General features: G+C 40.8%; 1 protein-coding gene across 1 annotated transcript in view; it reads right to left on the reverse strand.

The window, feature by feature from the left end:
• PIWIL4 (piwi like RNA-mediated gene silencing 4) overlaps positions 1-19,174 on the reverse strand; it is a 1,045,202-nt gene that overhangs the window by 908,501 nt on the left and 117,527 nt on the right. The window lies entirely within an intron of this gene.

The following is a 19,174-nucleotide window of genomic DNA, read 5'->3' on the forward strand; positions in this document are numbered from 1 at the left end:
AGATTCAGGTTTTGTAGGTCAATGATTATAGCATGGAAGAGAAGAAAATACACATGCAGAAAGGATATAGTAAGGCCAGCAAAGGATGCAGTAGGCTATAGAGTAGGATGAGAAGTGTTGGGGAGTAGAGGGCAGTGCAGATGGTAAGGAAAAGGGGAAATAGGTAGGAGAGACTAAGGAAGGAGATGGGGATTGTAAGGAAGGATAAGAGAGGAGTGATTAAAAGGGGGAATAGTTGATAAAAGGAAATAAGGGGGAAGTACTAAAAGGGGATTAAGCTTTGAAGAGAGGAGAATGGAGAGAGATGAGAAAAGGGAGAGAGAGGTGGAGTAAGGCAGAAAGGGAGTAGTTTTTATGTTGATGGTGTGTCTGTGCTTGAGGAAAAGGTTAATGCAGTATATTTGTCGGCAAACAGGGAAGTATTTTGTACTGTTCTGATCAACTGGAGACTTGTAGAGCTCAAAGCTGATAATGGTTCAAAGTGCAATGTTATGTCAGCAGAAATGTTTGATAAGGTAAAAACTGGTGAGAAACTTGATTTGGCAAAGTGTGTGAAGCTTGTTGCTTATGGTGTTGAAGAGACTCACACTGAAGGCTTAGGAGTGATTTCATGCTACTCTTCTGTGAACAGCCATGACTTGCAGTGTTACGTAGTCAAAAGACACATGCAGTCATTGTTAGGCCTCAAAGATAATTTGAAAATGGGACTGATTTCATTTAATAAAGAAATCCACCATGTAAGCATGAATAACAACAAAGGTTTCATACAGAATATTATTTCAGAATATGCTGTTATTTTCAAAGACGAGCTTGGCAAACTCCAAGTTGTGTACTCCATGAAGTCAGACCACGCAGTAAGCCCAGTTGTCAGACCAGCATGGAACATTCCAGTAGCAATTCAGGCCAGAGTAGAAGCTGAGCAGGACAGAATGGTGCATTTAGAAGTAATTTGTCCGGGGGAAGAACTAACTGAATGGGTATCCTCCATGATAGTAGCTCATAAGAAAAGCTCAGATGACATTCGAATATGCATTGATTCAAAAGATTTGAACAAAGTACTTAAATGACCTCATCATCTGATGCGAAAAGCTGAAGAAGTTGATGCTCTCATGCCAAATGCCACTGTTTTTTCTGTCTTAGATGCAAAAAGTATATTTTGCCAAATTTTGCTTGATCGAAAATCTTCCTTGGTATCCACTTTCAGTACACCATTTGGAAGGTACAGATTTCTGAGAATGACATTTGGAATAAATTCTGCCAGTGAACTATTCCAATGTATGATGGAGCAAATTTTGTCAGGCTACCCTTGTGCTCTTATAGCAGATGATATTCTTGTAGGAGGCAATGGTGAACTCAAACATGATAGAAACCTCAGGAAAGCTGTGGATCATTCTCGCAAGGTGAATCTTAAGCTGAATCCTCAGAAATGTAAATTCAGGCTGAAAGAAGTTACTTATGTGGGTCATTTATTTACCAGTTCAGGCTTATGACCAGATCCATCCAAACAAGATGCAATTCTTGAGATGCTAGCTCCAGACAATGCCACATCTTTACAAGATTTTCTTGACATAGTCAACAATTTAGGCAAGCTCATTCCTGATTTGAGTGAGCTTTCAGCACCGCTACAAGAGCTGACACACAAAGATGTAAATTGGTCCTGGTTGGAACAACACCAAAGAGAATTTAATGTCCCGAAATAGAAAATTGCCAGTCCACACATTTTGAGATATTATGATGTTCACAAACCTGTAACTCTTTCCTGTGATGTTTCAAAATATGGTCTTGGTGCAGTTATTCTTCAAGAGGGCAGGCCAGTAGCGTATGAATCCAGAACTCTAACCCAAACTGAGATGCAGTATGTACAAATTGAAAAAGATCTTTTGGCAATAGTGTTTGCATGTTCGAAGTACAGTGATTATATTTATGGTTGACCTATTCAGGATGAGACTGACCACCAGCCTCTGGTTACTATTCTGAAAAAAACAATGCATACAGCTCCAGCTAGACTGTAACGTATTATTTAAAACTGCAAAAGTACAATTTCAGTATTAACCAACGTGAGTAACCCCTGCAGCATCCCTGCAGTGTCATCATCCCTGATAAGATCCGAACACAAAGTGGTCACTTTCGAAGTCACCATCTCCACCGACTCCCCCCAGCTACGGTCAAACAAAAAAATTCTCCAAAGCTGATTACAACCTCCTGAGGGAAGGTAGAAACAACAGCTTCACAGCCCCCTCCCCCTCCACAGGAACTGGCACATGCGTCCAAACCTACAACAAAGTATTATATGAGCATTTATATAGCTGCATGGAATCAGGAATACCTGACAGGATGAAATCCTCCTCCTCAAGGAAGAGTAAACTTGTCTGGTACAAGCATGTTAATAGCTGCATAGAAGCAACTGTACCCACCAGGAAGAAGTTCAGAAATAACTCAAAAAACAAGCCACCCTTGTGAAATCACAAAATCAATCAGATGTATAACAGGAGGAAGAAAATCATGGCAAAAATTAAGAGATGCAGCAGCCAGCAGGATAGAAGCACTCTCATCAAACTAAAGAAAAAACTTAGAGGACAAATAAAGTCTACCAAAGCCAAATTTGAGGTAAGTTTGGCATCCCAGGCCAAGGACAACAACAAAGCATTTTTAGCTATGCTTGCTACCTCAAAGGCAATACACAACTGTGTGCAGAGATCACTGTAAATGGAGCCACCTATAGTGAGCTAGAAGCTATAGCAAACCTCGTGGCTGAGAAATTCAGCTCCAACTTTACTCTTCTCTCCCCCTCAACCTTCCCTCAGGAAATATCAACTATACAGCCCCCGACTATCACTAGAGAACAGGTCCTTAATGCTCTCTCTAACACCAAAAACACTGTATCAACGGGCCCAGACAATATCCCTGGATGCCTTCTGAATAGCATGAAACATGACCTATCAGGGCCTCTGGAATTACTATTCAACTGTAGCCTCCAAACAGGCTATGTGCCTCATGAATGGAGAAAGGCAACAGTCATCCCTCTGCACAAAGCTGGGCCATCTACAGACCCTAGAAACTACAGACCCATAAGTCTCACTAGTCTTATATGTAAAACCATGGAAAGAATTATCATGGACATGGTCAACAGAGATATACGAAACCTCCAGACTGAACCAAACCCAGTTTGGTTTCATTAAGAGCAGATCATGCCTACTCAACCTGGTGGACTTCTTTGAGGTCACCAAAGCAATGGATAAGGGCAAAAATTTTCACACTGCCTAACTTGACCTGGCCAAGGCATCTGACACAATGCCTCACTCGGGCATTGTTGACAAACTCAGGAGGTTAGGTACAAAACAGTATGTCACTCAGTGAATTGCCAACTGGCTCACAGACAGGACACAGGAACTGGAGAGTCCACCTATACAAAGAGGCCAGTCACAAGTGGAGTCCCTCAGGGATCATTCCTTGGGCCTTTCCTTTTTGGAATTTACTTTTCAAAAGTCAAGGCTAATGTCAGTGGTCTCTGGTTGACTAAACTTGCAGATGATTGCAAATTAGAAGCTGTCATTGAATCTCACACTGGCACAAATGTTCTCCAGGAGCAGCTGACACAGAAAAAAAATAGTGGCACAGCCATAGACTAAAACTAAATGATAAGAAATGCATAATAGTATCCTTTGGGAAGTCATCCATCTCTGGTAACTGTCATATTGACAACACAACCCTTAGAGTTGACCCAGTAGTCAGGGACTTAGGGACACACATAGATAGTAATCTAGCCTTTGATCATCACGTGTCTACAGTGATGAGGAAATCATTCTATGTTGAGCAACTTATAAACAAAGGTATGGCATCTAAGTCCAAGGAAGTCATTGTTCCACTGTATTCGGCATTCATCAGACCTATCATTGAGTATAATGCCTCCTTTGGTATGTACCTAATCAGGCATATGCAACAACCGGAACGTCCACAGAAGTTCCTCACTAAAAGAATACAGGGCATAAGTAACATATCCTATGCAGACTGCCTCAAGACCCTATCCCTGTATTCTGTCTCCTACAGGCTTTTGAGGGGAGATTTATGCCTGCCATACAGAGCATTGTCAGACTCCACTCTGATGAACCTTCTGCATATCCACAAAACAAACAGTACCATAATTATCCATTCTATAGACTTAAACCTTGCCTGTGATATAAATGAGACCTGCTGGAAAGATAGGTATGTATCCCAGAGACTATGCCGTCTAGGGAACAGGCTCCCCATCCATGTGAAGCAGAGTTCCTCCCTAAACAAATTCAAGTGCAACTTGGACAATTGGATGGGAAACCAAAAATTCATCCCTGATTTGGCACCTATGTCTCTAATACAAACTGGTAAATGGTTCATCTCCCGGGCCCATGCTTACACTTATCAAGGGTATCAGAACTTGTCAGAAATTTGGGATGCATGACTAGGCTTAAAAAGGCCCTTGTGGTCATTAGCCTAGTAAACACCTATGAACCTATGGTAGACATCTGCAACAAATAAACTCTACAATAAAAGGAAAAAAAATGCTGTCCAGGACCAAGAAGGCACAGGTGCCTAATTGGAAGCAATCCCTCCTTAGCCTGAACAAGCAAATAAGAGCACTAGTGAAATCCTCCAAAGCAAACTTCGAGTCCAAACTGACCACCATCTACTAAATACAATTATAAGGCCTTCTTCACATATGTCTGCAATCTCAAGGGAAGTACCCAAATCTGCTCAGAACTGGTGGTCAAGGACACTACATACACAAACGCTGTAGATATAGCCAACCTGCTGGCAGACAGGTTCATTGAAAACTTCACCCCTCTGTCTCCCCCCATCAGTAAAACAGAACATCCCCAATAACTGTCCCCAACCCCTTATCTCTAAGAAGCAAGTCATCACTGCCCTCTCAAAGGTAAAAATACGGCCTCCATGGGACCCATAACATCGCAGGCTGCATCCTACATGAACTCATGCATGAACATGCAGCACCATTAGGCACCCTATTCAACCAAAGCCTGAGTACCAGCTTCATCCTAGCCAAGTGGAGGACACCCACTGTCATCCCTTTTCACAAAGGTGGAGTGTCCCAGATCCAGGAAATTACAGACCCATCAGCCTAACTTGACTGATCTGCAAGGCCATGGAGCGGATTATCATGGACCTCATTAACCAGGACACTGGCAACCTCCACACACTTGACCCCACAAAGTTTGGTTTTGTTAAGGGGATGTCATGCCTTTTCAATTTGATTGACTTCTTTGAGACAATCACCAAGGCCATGGACGAGGGGAAGATGGTGCACACCACCTACCTTGACCTAGCCAAAGCCTTTGATACTATTCCCCTCTCAGGTATAATACATAAACTTTCTCAACTAGGCATCAATCCATATGTTGCCAGATAAGTAGCAAAGTGGCTCACTGATAAAACCCACCTAGTCAAAATAGGGGAAGCTACCTCAAGCAGTAGACCCGTAATGAGTGATTTACCCTTGGGATCAGTCTTGGGACCTCTGCTGTTTGGGATATACTCTTCTGAAGTGCAGGCCAAAACCAGTGGGCTATGGCTGACCAAGTTTGCAGATGACTGCAAGCTGGGTGCTGTCATCAATTCCCCCAATGATGTGGACATTCACCAAGAGGGTCTCACCCAAACGAATGATGGGTGTCAGAAACATGGCCTCAAGCTGAATGCGAAAAAATGCATCATCATCCTCTTTGGGGAGACTGACATCCACAAAAATTATCACATTGATAATACGGTCCTAAGCATGCAATCAGTTGTGAGGGACTTAGGCATCCAGGTTGATAGCAAACTGACTTTTGACCACCATATTGCCTCCGCTGTACGTACATGATCCACCTCATTAGTAAGGATACCTCATCCAGGAACAAGGTGGTCATAACATCCCTGTATTCTTCCCTTATAAGACCCATTATTGAGTACGATGCCCCTTTCAGCATGTACCTCACAAACCATATGCAGCAGCTGGAGTGATCACAGAGACTCCTCACCAGGAGAATCCAGGGCCTCAAACATCTACTCTACACAGACAGGCTAAAGGCTCTGCCCCTTTACTCAGGCTCCTACAGACTCTTCAGAGGTAACCTCTGTCTGACATACAAAGCAATCTCTGACTCGCCTTGATGGGGCTGCTCCATGTCCGCAAGTCAAACTCCACTTGAGTAACCTGCACTTGTGGAATTGACTCCCTCTCCATATCAAGCAGAGTACCTCATTAACCCTTTTTAAGCACAACCTGGATAACTGGATGGGTAACAGAAAATACACCCCTGGAATTCCACCTGTGTCTGCTGGACAGTGCCATAGGGTTCTGACTTGTTAGAATATGGGCTAAATTCTTGGCTAGGCTTATAAGGGCCTCAGGACCACTAGCCTAGTAACTTCCTATGATCCAATAATATGGTTTACACAAAAGGCAAACTTCTTCATCTTTCTGATAATTTATCTCAATCGCCTAGACAAACCACTGACAGGCATGAGAATGAGAAAGCTGATTTTGAAGTCATGAAAGTCAAAACATTTTCTTCCACACATTAGCTTAGAAATCACACAACTTCAGATCCAGTTCTCCAGAAGCTGAACTATTTTATCAGTCAAGGATGCCCAGCAAAACAATCTTGTTTACCATTAGATCTGCAGCAATATTTTGATGGAAGATGGTATCATCATGAAATGTCCAAAGTGGTAATTTCAAAATCCTTGCAACAAGATTAGATTAAAATCTTGCATAAAGGTCACCCGGGAACTGACTCTACCAAAAGAAGGGTGTGAGGAATGGTATTTTGGCCTTCTATGTCAAAAGATACTGATTAGGAAATCTCAGCTTGTTCTATTTGTAACAGCACTAAACTGCATCAACAAAAAGAACCACTTCAGCTAAACCAGATTCCTTAACTAACAGTAGCCCCAGATATATTCAAATGGAATGGTCAACACTACTTGGTAGTAGTAGACTCTCATTCAAATTGGTTTGAGATTGACCTACTTCCTAACCTAACTTCCAGTACTGTCATTATGAAACTGAAGAGACATGTTTCTGTCCATGGTAATCTGCACAAAGTCGTTTCTGAAAACGGTGCACAGTTTACAAGTCAACGGTTGAAGAGATCTGCTGTGACATAGGATTTTGTTCATGTTACTAGTAGTCCTAAGTATCCACACTCTAATGGTTTGACTGAAAGTGCAGCTCAATGTGCAGAACAGTTGCTGGAGAAATCCAAAAGAGATAACCCCGATATTTTTCTGAATTTGCTTAATCTCAGAAACATTCCTCGTGACAATCTTCTTGGTTCACCTACTCAGAGACTTATGTTGAGACAAACCAGAACTACACAAGCAATCAGTAACAATCTGTTGATTCCAAGTTCTAAAAACAACAAAGCAGCAAAAGCCCAACTCAAGAAAAGCATTTGCCACAGAAATTCCATTATGGCAAAACCAGCAAACCTCTCAATCCATTAAAAGAAGGTGAGATATTGAGGACGCAGACAGCAAAAGCTTTTGATCAATTAGGACTTGTGAAACATCTATGTTAGGAACTGAGATCGTACATCACTGAGTCACAAGGAATGGAATTTAGGCAGCATCAGAAACATGTGTTGGTGTCCGAACCAGTGTTACAGTATCTTTGTCTGTAATGCAGACTCTGATTCTAAGAGTATGCTATCTAGTGTTCATGTTCCAGGGAACAATTAATCTTTTCTTCCTGTTCTTGAAAGTATCCCTACAGTTCCTAATGAAGGGCATTCTCAGATACTGTCTCTGTTGTTAAACCCGGTACTGATTATTATATAACAAGGTCAGGTCGTATCTCAGGACCTAATCGTAGATACACAGCAACCTGGACATGATTGTTGTTGTTTATGTGTTTGTATAATTTGCGTGCATATCTGATTATTATTTTTCATTTGCATGACAAAATTATCTAAGAGGGAGAATGCAGATCATAGTGTGTGTGTTACACCTTTAAAGCCACTGTAGTTAATGGGCATGTGCATATAAGTACTGGGCATGTGCAAGCAGAGTGCCATTTTTTGTAATAAGCCAGAGTGAAAGCATGAATGTGTGTAGCAGTCAGTTAGCTAGTTTGTTTAAATTTTACATTCCAGTCATCCATCCTGATGTGTTTGTGTGTAATAAATATCTTAAATGAACACCCAAGCCTCATCATCTTATTTGAATACACAGTTGAGCAACACAAACCTTCTCCAGATCTTAAATACGGACAACAGCCTTACATATCAACAGCCATAAATACTTTGCATAATAGCTCTTTACATTTCCCTAACACAACCAATCCATCCATGAGACAGTAACTGAAGATATGTGTTCACGGGCTTCAACATACATATACTCAGTGAAGCCATCACCTTAGGTGAAGTTAATGTAAACTGGGCTATCTCTGATCATTTGTCCTACACATCCAATCAAAACACATCCTACTCCTTCTCCTGCTGTCACCTTTACAATTCCACCAAACTAATAAAACTTTCTACTAACGTCAGCAAAACCACTGGTATAGAAACAGCCCTACACTACATAATCACAAACAGAAAACAAAGGGAAATTTGGAATTTTGACATACTCTTTTAACGACCACCACCCCACATACACTACATCCACATACTCACTAAATCTTTCAAACACACCGAATTCAACCTAGGTAGGAATCTACTTTAACTTAACAAAGATACTTTTGTTAATAATCTGAAACTCTACAATTAGAAAATATTAAAATATCTTACCTTAAATTATGCCATACATTTCAATTATACCTTTATAAACATCCTAAATGAACAAGTCTCACTCATAGGCCCATAGGTTCATAGGTGGTTAATGACCACAAGTGCCTTTTAAATCCTAGCCATGCATCCCAAATCTCTGACATATTCTGATACCCTTGATAAGTGCAAGCATGGGTCTAGAAGATGAACCATTTACAGGCTACCTGTGTCCATTAGAGACATAGGTGCCAAACCAAGGATGAATTTTCAGTTTCCCATCCAATTTTCCAAGTTGCACTCGAACTGGGTTAGGGAGAAATTTTGCTTCACATGCATGGGGATCTTGTTCCATAGATGAGGTAGTCTCTGGGATACATACCTATCACTCCAGCAGGTCCTATTTATATCACAGGCAAGGTTTAAGTCTTCAGAATGGGTAATTATGGTGTTGTTTGTTTTGTGGATATGCAGGAGGTCCATCAGAGTGGGGTCTGACAATGCCCTTTATGCCAGGCATAAATCCCCCCTCAAAAGTCTGTAGGAGACAGAATACAGGGATAGGGCCTTGAGGCAGTCTGCATAGGGCATTTTACTTACACCCAGTATTCTTTTAGTGAGAAACCTCTGTGGACATTCCAGTTGTTGCATATACCTGGTTAGGTACATACCAAAGGAGGCATTGTACTCAATGATAGGTCTGATGAATGCCGAATACAGTGGAACAATGACTTCCTTGGACTTAGATGCCATATCTTTGTTTATACATTGCACAACGTACAGTAGAATGATTTCCTCACCACTGGACACGTGATGATCAAAGGCTAGATTACTATCTATGTGTGTCCCTAAGTCCCTGACTACTGGGTCAACTGTAAGGTGTGTGTTGTCAATATGATTGTTACCTGGGATGGATGACTTCCCAAAAGATACTATTATGCATTTCTTGGCATTTAGTTTTAGTTCATGGCTCTGACACCAGTTATTTGTCTGTGTCAGCCCCTGCTGGAGATCATTTGTGTCAGTGTGAAATTCAATGACAGCTCCTAATTTGCAATCATCTGCAAATTTAGTCAGCCAATTTAGTCTTGACTTCTGAGAAGTAAATGCCAAAAAGGAGCAGTCCAAGGACTGATCCTTGAGAGACTCCACTTGTGACTGCCATCTTTGTAGAGGTGGACTCCCTAATTCTAACTTCCCGTGTCCCATCTGTGAGCCAGTTGCCTATCCACCAGGTGACATACAGGTTTGTACCTAACCTCTTCAGATTGTCAGCAATGCCTGAGTGGGGTCAAGGGTAGGCAGTGTGAACAATGTTCCCTCATTCCTTGCTTTGGTGACCTTCTCAGGAAGAAAAGGGCTAAATGTAATCCATCCCCTTGGCTAAAACTCACAAACAAACAATGAGATCCAGAGATAAATTACAGAATGTCTGGTGAGCCTATAAAACTTTTGCAGACTACCAATCCTATTATCCCCTAGGAAATAAAACAAAAGTCACAGTCACATCTGACAAAAAAATACAATCATCAAAATCTACATCATAGAACTCCAAGAAGTTCTGATCAACCAACACAGTTCCTGAAACCTATGAAATCCATCCATCCCAAACCCTACACAGAAACATGTATCCACAAGACTTAGTAAACACCACTCCAATTCAATCCCACTGCACAAAACTCCACCTACTAACAACTCTTTATTTTATTCTCCAGTCTGTCCACAATAAAGCAATATCACACTAAATTCCAACTAACAACCACAGCCTTCTTAGAAAATACCTCAAGCTAGTTGATGACATCATTGCCTACACTGTCTCTAGACATATAAACAGATCTGTACTGGAATTAATGTTCCCTACCTCATGGAAACAATCTTATATCCCACCACTACAAAAGGGTGGTCACTGTACTTAAATCCCTAACTTGTCATACCCTCTCTATTGTCTAGGGTCCTGGAGAAATGCCTCCACTCTCAACTACTAACCTGCTTTTTAAACAGCTGCCTCTCCACAACCAAATATGGATTGCTTCACTCACACAGCACTGACACTGCTGTTCTATTTTTCCTTAACACCATTCACAAAAACAAAAACAAGAATTGCCTTAAAAAGTTTTGATACAGTCTCTCACTCCAAGCTACTCTGCCTCCTCTCACTCATTCCTTGATTGCTCTCACTGAACTCTAGAATGATTTAATACCTACCTCGCTAATAGGACCCAAAGAGTAAAATGGTAACAATCCAAATCCATCTTTCATCCCATGCCAGTTGGAGTCCCTCAAGGCTCAATGGTTGTCCTCCTGCTTTTTAACATATGTATTCAACTTCCCACTTGCCTCCACTAGCTCGGCTCCTCTTCATAGGTTCATAGGTTCATAGATTAGTACTAAGCTTACTGCCCTTGCGAGCCATTTTAAGCCTGGCCAATTATCCCTTGTGAGACTCAAACCCTGCACCTTGTGTTTGTAAGGCAAACACCTTAACCATTAGGCCACCCTCCCAACCCTTATCTGTTTGCTGATGATTTGACCATTATCTGCACACCCAAAACAATCCCTGAGCTTCAGAACACCACCCAACTCTCCTTTACCTCCACTGAAGTTTGACTCAAACTGTTCCAATTGTACTAGGCCCTAAAAGACTAAGCTAATGCTATTTGCCAAGACAAACTCTGACATAGAAATTAACTTCACCTTTGTTTTAACTCCAATGGTAACAACTATTTCTCACACATAAAAATGCTACCTGTCATCTCTGATGAAAATCTAAAATTTGATCCATGCCCAACAGGCAGTCAAAAAAATAAACCAAAAACGTGGAATGTTATCCACGGCAAAATCCTACTTAACAAATTGCGCATACAAATGTCAAGGAGCTGCCTAGTTACTTCTCATACTCTTATACGCTCCCCATTTTTCACACATTAGCACTCAACCCAGCCTACATCTCTTGAGCACCGCTACAAAAAAGCAACTAAGGGGCTACCAATGCAAAGAAAAGAACCACATAGCACCACCATAACAGAGCCCCATTGGCTTTTTACCGAAATTTCCTCAACTACTGATAACTCAAAAAGGACATAAAATTTTACACATCCCAGACAGCTACCCCTTCCTTAAGAATTTCCCTAAATGGTATAATCTCATTAGAAAATGTCTCTCCTCCAATAAATTCCTGACCTATAAAGCTGCTTCTCATACCTTCCACGATGACTCCCTTATTATACTTATGTTACTAAAACTGGTGACTGCCTACCAACCTCCATCTGGCAGATCAACAAACTCAAACTCTTTAAGTACTCACTAAAAGTATATCTCAATATCACTGGGATTTGTCAATGTAGTACTCCCCAGATACATCTCCTATATCTCTGACAGCCTTCTCATTATCTAAGTCTCCTTTTTTCTATGTAGTCACAAAGGACTTTTTAGATACAATTACTGTTCCTTAGTTAATCACCTCTAAGTCCCTGGCATTGTATTATACCTCTTACTTAATTTAACTTAGCCTCAACTCAATATATCCTCTTTTGCAATCCTCATCCCTCATACAATACTGTATCTGTTTCTAGAAGATAATAGACAACAGTACAATGTTATAGGCTCTTCTGAATTCTTCCAGAATGTGAAATGCTCTACTGCCATTTGCGTAGAGTATTTAACATATTACATGCCGATGACTGTCTCTTATTATTACTGCTGTATCTATTATGCAGTATTCCATTATGCTTGTTACCTTATGAACAAACATTATATGATGTTTTACTACACCTATGCATCTTATATACATATATATTAATTTATATATATATATATATATATATATATATATACATACACACACACACACACACACACACACACACACACACACACACACACCAACCCACCCACACGGTTGTGTATATATATATATATATATATATATATATATATATATATATATATAATATACATCCTGCATTTTGTCAAATGCCATTTCTTCGACAAACAAGAGTGTACTTAAATGTCAACAGTATGGATAGCCGAGTGGTGGAAATGTAGATGGTGTGTAATGTTGGGACAGAAAAAGTGGGGTTGGAGGAATGAGAGTGTTTGTGCGTTTGAATGTGAGTTAGGTTTAGGGTCAGGGATGACTGAAGAACTGGTGTATGTGTGCAAGTTTGTGCATTTTATGATTAGTGTCAGGGTTAGGTTAGGGGATAGATATAGTGTTGTTTGTGTGTGTTTTTAAATGTTTGTGTGCCTGAGTGTGTCTTGTGTAGTGACAGTGTTACGGGAAGGTTTTATGAAGGTAAGGTGTAGGGTTAGGTTTGAGAGATGGGGGCAAAGTTAGGGTTAGAGTTAGCAACCATTACTTACACTATTCAGACAAATTTGAGGCTAGTGTTATGGGGGCTTTTGTTTAATACCAGGACAGGAAATAGTTTTCCTCTCTTGATACTATTTCATTCAGTATTTTTGTTTTCGGTATTGTGTATGTTCGAACTTTTTTTGTCCGTGTTTTCAATTCGACATGAATTTGGCTTGATCATACACATGTGGATTTATTTAAGTTTGTCAAACGGCACTAATATCAATGTGCACAATATCAACAACAAATGATCAACAGTATGTACATTAACACACTATTACACATGCACTGAGATTCATCTCGGCATATGCAAAGACTGAAAAACAAAAAACAAAAGAAAGCATTGTTTTTTTTTTGGAGGGGATCAAGTCCCTATGCACCCCCTGTTAATTATATATCCACACTCTGAGACTGCACAATTCTCTGGGAAAGGGTGGATTTGCCAGTCATGAGAGTCTTCCAATCTGCTACTCTCCTCCATCTGTTTAGTCGACCAAACTGTGCCGACTAAACAGATGCTGGCTAAAGCATCATGTGACAAAAGTAGTATAACGTATATATGCATACACATATATGTGTGTGTATATGTATCTACGTGTGTGTGTGTGTGTGTGTGTGTGTGTGTGTGTGTGTGTGTGTGTGTATATATATATATAGATATATATATACATATATATATATATATATGTGTGTGTGTGTGTATAGATAGATATATAAATACACACACACACACACACACACAGACACACACACACACACACACACACTGGGTTTCTTGAAAAAAAATCTAAATCTGAAAAGTCAGCTTGAAAAAAGATTATCTAAAATAGTCAACCAAATATACAGACACCAATATTTCCATCCACCTATACCAATTCTCTAACCATACAAACAAAAAACATTTGGCAGAGGGCCAAGCCATACCCCCAGCTAATTAAATTTAACAACTATGAGATCACACAACACTGGAGAAAGGGCATATTCCCCAACCCCATCACTATATTACAAATACAAAATCCAAGCCCAATGCCCTACAATTAAAGCCATTACTCTGCTGTATTCATCTGTACAATCCAAGGAACCAGTTATATTCTGCTAAACATAAGTGCAATTTTATACTGTATTTTGCACTTTAAAACTGTACTTTTGCTATATTGCTTTTTAAAAATTGTTCTTGCTGATTTTTTGCACTTTCTGTCTGCTGTAGCACAGACTAGATCCAGGCCCACTGAATCTGGTTCTGCTTGTTAACTTGAGCATTAAACCAAGCTATCTTTTGCTGGAGAGGGCCCCCCTGCACCCTTGTGGCAGGAGAGTGCAGTTTGGACTCATCTGATTGAAGGATGCTGGCACACGGCTCGGTTTTGAGCTTTTTTATCGGTTAAATTGTTTAACTCAGTTTGCTCACTGTTCCTACATAAGCCCCACATTTCCGGGGGTTTGGGCTTGTTTTAACACAGCTCCACAGAGGTAGGCGACCAGCCACTGCTCTGCTGTATTCATCTGTTTACATGTAGCTCACCTTCATGCACTATCACACACTACTGCGCAATGGGAGTAACCACTGGTGGTTACAGATGCAAAAACGTTGATGGATACATTTTCCCTTAGTAGCTGCCTGTGATCCAGTCGAGAAGTCCTTAAATTGCGCTTAGCTACTGAGAGAGTACCTCAGCTGCACTTTTGACCCTTAAATTGTCCCAAAACCATCAAATCTAGAATAGCCTCATGCCATTTAGAAAACACCCGCTAATACAGACCATTTATAGAGCACTCCATTAATACAGACCCAGTTTAGAGCACCTAGTTAAAACCACACCCCTTCATTATCACTCCCCACTGTGAAAACAGGATTTAACCTTGCATTATGGATGGTGAGATTCCCTCTATTTCTCCTACTAGCCTGATTGACATGGGTATCCTGAGGCAATGTAGCAACTACCTCATGTACACTGACAACCCTCTACTCCTAAATCCCCAAGTACAATTTGTGAGAGATGCATCTACACTAAGAATCTGGAATCCTTGCTCTCTTGTACACAGAATAGTAACCCTGAACAGGTTCTCAGCTCAAATACTACACCTCCTACTCAAACCATGCACTCAACACATAAGCCATCATACGCAGAGGTACTCACCAGAAACCTACCTAAACACCAGAGACCTTCCAAACACAAACATGCTACATCTAATACAACACCTACAGCACTCAAAACACATAAAAACACAAGCATCAGTGTCTCACCAAATAAGCCCCTGAGGCAAAGCACATCTAAACAATTTTTTTAGTCATAGATGACTCCAATGTGAGACACAGATGTCCCTCTAACCAGGCTGAACAAGGAAAAGGTTACGGTCAGCTGCCTATCAGGTGCCAGGATCTGTCAGATCACACATGTACTCAAGTGTCTCAGTAAGTACCACTATGACTCCTTCATAGTTCATGTTGGTGTGAATGACTTGAGAAGTACCTCACTGCACTATATGAAGAAAGACATGATTGAGATTTATGAGTACGTGTCCCAGGCAGGTATGTCCCTAGCCTTGAGCAGCACTCTACCCTCACCTAGGATGATACCACAATATAAATAAAAATGATTGACTTCAACAATTGGCTTAGTTTCTGGTGTCATTCTAAGGGGATCCAGTTCCTGTCAGCCTGCGATGACATGGTTTATAATCTGTGCTGCTTTGCCAGAGATGATCTTCACCTGTCACCTCTAGGCTTTTGGTTACTGGCTAAGGCACCTGCCTAGTATCTTTTTTATGCAAGGTCTCAAGAACAAAATTTCCGATGTGAAAATATCACTCATAAATAACTTAAAGGTTATGTTCTTAAATACTAGGAGTTTAAATCAGAAACTGCAGTCTCAGGAAGCATTTCTGTCCTTGGAGGATGTTGACATCTACCTAGTCACGGAAACTTGGTTCAGGGTCACTGACAGTACCCCAGCCTTGCAAGGCTACAATGCCTTCCACACTTTCAGACCACAAAATGAACATGTGAGAACCAAAAGAGGAGCACTATCTATCTTCATCAAAGATAAATACTCCTCTAGACTGGCTACACAGGAAAAGCATGGAGTTACTCCAAGTTCAACTAACTGTGGGTAAGACCCTCCCTTTAAGTCATCGTTAGCTATAGGCACCCTTCAATGAACCAAGATACCACACTGCTTATTTGGACCTACTGGAGTCAATCAAATTACAATCAAACACTCTAATCATGGGCGATTTTAACTATTCTTCCGTTGACTGGGAAACTTATATGTGTACCAACATGCTCACACAAAGGTTCCTGGAGTTTGTTAACACTAACACCCTGGAACAAATAGTATGCAACCCCACAAGGGGCTCAAATATTCTCGACCTGGTCCTCACCAACATGGGTGACCATTGCACTACCACAAGTATAGGCAGTGGTGTAGCTAGAATTTGTGCCGCCCGGGGCTATCTTTGAGTTTGCCGACCCTCCACCCTCACAAAATCATGGTCAAATGGGGGCCCTTCCCATACACAGCCCTCTGCCCCTGCAGCCATGCCAGTATCTCTTTACTTGGGTCTTTCTCTCCAATTTACCGTAAACACTAATGTGCTTACTGTTTTATGCTTTACTTCTACAATGATTATTTGGATTTAATTTAAAACTTTTATTTTGGGTGGCCACGGTGGTGCAGCAGTTAGCATTGCTGCCTCACAGCAAGAGGTTCTCTGGTTCAATTCTCAGCTAGGGTGCCTCCTGTGCAGAGTCTGCATGTCCTTCCTCTGGTTGCGTGGGTTTCCTCTGGGTGCTCCGGTTTCTTCCCACATCCCAAAGACATGCAGTAGGTGGACTGGACACTCTAAACTGGCCCTAGGTGTGAGTGTGTGCATGTGTGTGCCTTCTGTGGAAACTTGGGCGCCGGGCTGGCAACTTGACACTGTAAAACTCCACTGCCAATCATGAGCAGACAGATGATCCGCTGTGGCGATCCCCTAACAAGGAAAAGCCGAAAGAAGAAGAAGAATTTAAAACTTTTATTTTATTGCACAAATACTGCCAGACATCTGCTTCTTCTTCGTTTGGCTTTTTCCCAGTTAGGGGTCTCCACAGCAGATCACCTGTCCACTCATGACTGGCAGTGGAGTTTTATGGTGTCGAGTTACCAGCCCAGCACCCAACCTTACATAGAAGGCACACACACGCCTAGAACCAATTTAGAGTGTCCAATCTACCTACAGCATGTTTTTGGGATGTGGGAGGAAACTGGAGCACCCAGAGGAAACCCAATTGATCACAGGGAGGACATGCAGACTCCACACAGAAGGCACCACAGCTGAGGATTGAACTGAAGAACCTCTTGCTGTCAGGCAGCAATGCTAACCGTTGCACCACTGCGGCCGCCCACTGAAAGACATCTGCTAAACAAAGTAATACAGGCTCACAACAGACTTAGCATTAAAACTTCTCTGCCCTTGAAACTTACATTCATTGAAACAGCATTGAAACCCACATTCAAAGAAAATGCATCTGGCCAGTGGTGGATAAAGTTTACCTGTGGGCTGTTTTCAAATCATAGGCCACTTGTACACATATTTAGGACAATGCAAACATACATGTGTTCGTTGATTCACTTTCCTGATTGTATTAAATTATATTCCTTGTATAATACAGCAAACTTGTTAGAGCGTGTTTTAAATTTATTGTTTTGAACATTTTCCAGTAAGCAATGAAACAAAATATATGATCCAATAATGACAAAACTGCCCAATTTAGAGCATTCAGGCATTCATCCTGAGTTGCGACATGAACTACCTGTATTCAGCCTGGGTTTCCCAAACTCCCCATTGTTCACTGTATTGTACAATGCCAGTGCTGGATTAAGATGGTCAGAAGTCAGTTTGTCTGGTGAAAATGAAAACTCCAGTCAGATTGTATTTTAAATGGTATCATTTATATGTTGTGCTACCAAGGGCCAGCACCTTTCTCCGAGAGATGTGAAATGCTGTTTGATAATGTATTGCATATTTTTACAATTCGCCTAAAGTTCTGCAAATGCTACATGCAGAGACACCAAACACCATGTGTGTATGCTTGTGTGTGTGTGTGTGTGTGTGTGTGTGTGTGTGTGTGTGTGTGTGTGTGTGGTGGGATATTGAGCTACATATTCTTCACTAGGTTTGTGTTAAAGCAAACTGCAATGTTTAGGCACTGGTTAATGAAATATATTTTCTCAGTTTTGATTAATGACGAAAACTTCATCGCAATATCATAGAAGTAGTAGTAAGGCAAAATACACAAATCAGAAGGTGAGCATTAAAGGCAACTACTCCTTACAACTTATACTAGACACTCAAAAAAGCTGTTTGCAGGCACACTAACACTTGCAAGATTCTGTCCTGACTGAATCTGATAATTTGCTGTGGATGCCATGGAAGCAATCTTTTCACCAATATCAAAATCAGTAACATCAGTCATCCACCCACCAACAAAAGTACCTCTAAATATATCAAATGCAAAAGTTCAGTGCTGATTGTAACAATTTAACTTCCTTTGTACAACATTCCCTCATGTTAACAAAGGCATGCAACACATTTTAATTTTTTGCAAGAGGGATACCTTTTCTATGTTACAGAAGAAATGTTAACATAATTGTTTCCTTGCAGTCCATGCTGTAGAACTCTTGTTTATATTTACAGACTGACTTATTGCATTTCTTAATGACAAGGTTATACAGTACACAACAAAATGCAAAATAAAGGGGGAGGTTGAGTTGCTTACAAAACCAAAGCTGTATGAGGAAACCTACTGCAGATATTATATATTTCAGTCCATTATAGCTCACTGCACACACATATTGAGGTCACTAACCCAATCTTGTTTACTCCTATTTTTTATATATATTTCAACAGTTGCTGCAAAGGTTGAGTACAACCAAGAAAGGTACCACTGGAGGGTAGACAGATTAGTCTCACATGCCCATAAGTATGGGTATACATCAAGAAGGAAATAAGAGATTGGTATATGACATAAATATTAAATTAAATTAAATAATTATATAACCACAGATGTCATCCTTCAGACTGACATATTTACACT

This window comes from Protopterus annectens, chromosome 5.part0 (assembly GCF_019279795.1).
Source record: "Protopterus annectens isolate FY-2018-M chromosome 5.part0, PAN1.0, whole genome shotgun sequence".
Classification (NCBI taxonomy): Eukaryota; Metazoa; Chordata; order Ceratodontiformes; family Protopteridae; genus Protopterus; species Protopterus annectens.